Here is a 3,239-nt window from a genome sequence, read left to right as displayed (position 1 = left end):
TAAAAGTCATATTGTCAAAAATAAACACGTCTCTGGGGACCAGTCAAGATGGTGTAGAAGGTAAATGCTCTACATTCCTCCTCTCGTGACCACCCCAGAATTATAATGAAACTACAAAGCAACCTTCACTAAGAGTTGCCTGACATCAGGCTGAACAAAAGTTCTACAACCAGGGACATACATAAGAGGTTACCTCTAATAGGTAAAAGGGGTGGAGATGCAAAACAGCTCGGTCCTACAATCATGTGTGGTGATTGAGAATCATTATCTTGGCTGCAGAGCCCCTTCCCAATCAGAGGAGTGAGAGGTCCTGGCCCCACTCTGGGAAGAGAAGTCCTTACAACCTCTGGCTGTGAAAATCACTGGGAGGTTGTGGCTGAGTGACATGGAGGGCTGGGGGAATTACAGGCTTTCTTCTTAAAGTGCCCGTGTCTGGACTTACTCATTGACAGACTCACTTGCTCTGAGCTCTAGCACTGGGGCAGCAGCTCAAAAGGTGCCAGGGACATACAAGGAGGAACTGAATTGTCTGCAGGGTGAGAACTGGAGAGGTGACTTTCTCCTAGACAGAAGTGCTCGTAATATCCATTGTTCCTTTGTTGAGCTCTCCCCCTCCCAATGTGTGGGTACAGGTGGCCACCATATCTGAACTGCCATCGACCTAGATAATACAAGTGGCTCTGCCCAGGGAATTCCCTGAGACTCTGCCTTTCCCAACTTGTGGGCCCACTCAAGCCACTTTTAGTGGTTTATTCCATAGAAATTGCCTGTCTTGGCTTTTGCTACAGACTTCTAAAATCTCTCAAAGGCTCACAAAACCTAAAGAAGCGGCATTTGGCTCAGAGTGTCCCGTACCTCTTGCTGAGCAACCTCAGGCCCCACACTAGTGGCAGCCAGCCTCAGTTCCTGGCTTGGCCTCTATAAGCCCAGTATGGGTGACAGTCATCTGTGGATTGCTGGGTGACTCTTACCAGGTGGCTACGGAGGTGCACAGGCTGTGGCTAAACTTGGCTTATAGCTGGAACCCTCCCAGGAGGCACTTGGGCCGGCACACCCTGTAGCCTGCTTTGACTAACACTGGAGCCAGAGCACCACCCAGGGCTGCATCTGAAGAGGACACATCCAAAGGGTAGACTGAGCAGACACCAGAGCCCTGATAAAGTGAATCCTGCTCCATAGGGTCAGCCCTTCACTGGCCAGTCCTCACAACCAATCAGCCTAAGGGCTAATCCCACCCATCAGAGTCCGAAGAGCAACCAAGTCTCAACTATGACAAGACGGTATACACAACACACCCAAGGGACACATATGTTGAGCACGTCGCTCAAGTGACCAGGGAAGACTGTGCCACTGGGCCCTACAGGACATCTACTACATAAATCTACTCTACTGAGACCAGGAGACTTAGAAGCCCTACCTAATACATAGAAACAAACACAGGGAGGCAGCCAAAATGGGAAGACAAAGAAACATGTTCCACATGAAAGAACAGAATAAAGCTCCAGAAAAAGAATTCAACAAAATGGAGACAAGCAATTTACCAGATGCTCAATGAACTTATGGAAAGAGTAGGTGAATTCAGTGAGAACTCTAACAAAGAGATAGAAAGCATAAAAGAGAACCAGTCTGAAATGAAGAATAAAATATCTAAGATGAAAAGTACATTAGAGGGAATCAATAGAGTGATTGAAGAGGAGGATCGAATGAGTGATTTAGAGGATGGGGTAGCAGAAGACACCCAATCAGAATAGCAACAAGAAAAAAATTTTTTAAAATGAAGATATTTTGAGGATCCTCTGGGACACATAAAGTTTAACAATATTTGCATCATAGGGGTACCAGAAGAAGAGAGCGAGCAAGAAATTGAAAACCTATTTGAAGAAATAATGACAGAAAACTTCCCTAACTTGGGGAGGGGAATAAACATACAACTCCAGGAAGTTCAGAGAGTCCCAAACAAGATGAACCCAAAGAGGCCCACTCCAAGACATATCACAATTAAAATGCCAAAGGTTAAATACAGAGAATCTTAAACCCAGCAAGAGAAAGGCTACTAGTTACCTAAAAGGGAGCACCCATAAGACTATCAGCCAATTTCTCAACAGAAACTTTGAAGGTCGGAAGGGCTTAACACAAAATCTTCAAAATGATGAAAAATCAGGACCTACAACTAAGATTACTCTGCCAACAAAGCTATCATTTAGACTCATAGGACAGATAAAGAGCTTCCAGACAAGAAAAAGCTAAAAAAGTTTATTACCACCATGTCAGTATTACAGGAAATGCTGGAAGGACTTTAGAAGAAGAAAAAAATATGTATCAAAAATATGAATAAAGAATGGCAATAACTACATATTTATCGACAAGTACTTTAAATGAAAAATAATTAAATGCTTCAAACAAAAGATAGGATGGCTGATCTCTTTCTCCCCCATCGTGGTGTGTGCTGTTGTCTTACTCGCCATGTCTTCTCACAAAGCTTTCAGGATCAAGCAGTTCCTGGCCAAGGAAAAAAGCAGAATCGTCCCGTTCCCCATTTGATTCAGATGAAAACTGGTAATAAAATCAGGTACAGCTCCAAGAGGAGACTCTGGAGAAGTACCAAGCTGGGTCTATAAGAAATCACGCATGAGATGGCACATATATTTCTGCTGTATCCATGTTGCTTGGATCTTACCGAAGTACTGAGAAGATCACTACTATCTAGACAGTTGGACACGTTTTATTGAGAAATTATTGGAAAAATGAGTTTCTTCTTTGTGTAATGTGCTTCTGCACTAGTAAGTTGGTTCAGTAATAAATATGTGAAGCTTTTTTTTTTTTTTTAAAGGATAGGGTGGCTGAATGGATAGGAAAACATGACCCTTATATATGCTGCCTACAAGAAACTCACCTCAGATTAAAAGAAAACAGAAGGAAAATGAAGGGATGGAAAATATATTTTATGATGGAGCTAGAGGGCATTGTTCTGAATGAAGTTGTCAGATAGAGAATGACAAATGCCATATGATTTCACATACAAGTGGAATCTAAAGACAAACTAAACCAAAAAAGAAAACCCAAAAAACAAAAAAACAAAAACTAATACATAGATATGGAGAACACTTTGAGAGTTACTAGATGGAAGGGGAATTGGGGGAGTCAGTAATAAAAGGAATTAAGAAGTACAAAGTGGTAGTTACAAAATAGTCATGGAGATATAAAGTATAGCATAAGGAATATAGTTAATAATATTATAA

The 3,239-nt window shown here is 42.0% G+C and overlaps 1 pseudogene; it reads left to right on the top strand.

Moving 5' to 3' along the window:
* The first annotated feature begins 2,463 nt into the window (after positions 1–2,463).
* On the top strand, positions 2,464–2,618 carry LOC102880070 (annotated as a pseudogene).
* The last annotated feature ends 621 nt before the right edge of the window (positions 2,619–3,239 follow it).

This window comes from Pteropus alecto, unplaced genomic scaffold (assembly GCF_000325575.1).
Source record: "Pteropus alecto unplaced genomic scaffold, ASM32557v1 scaffold7, whole genome shotgun sequence".
Taxonomy (NCBI): Eukaryota; Metazoa; Chordata; class Mammalia; order Chiroptera; family Pteropodidae; genus Pteropus; species Pteropus alecto.
Note: the sequence above shows the minus strand (reverse complement) of the source record. Positions and strands in the feature narration are given on the sequence as shown.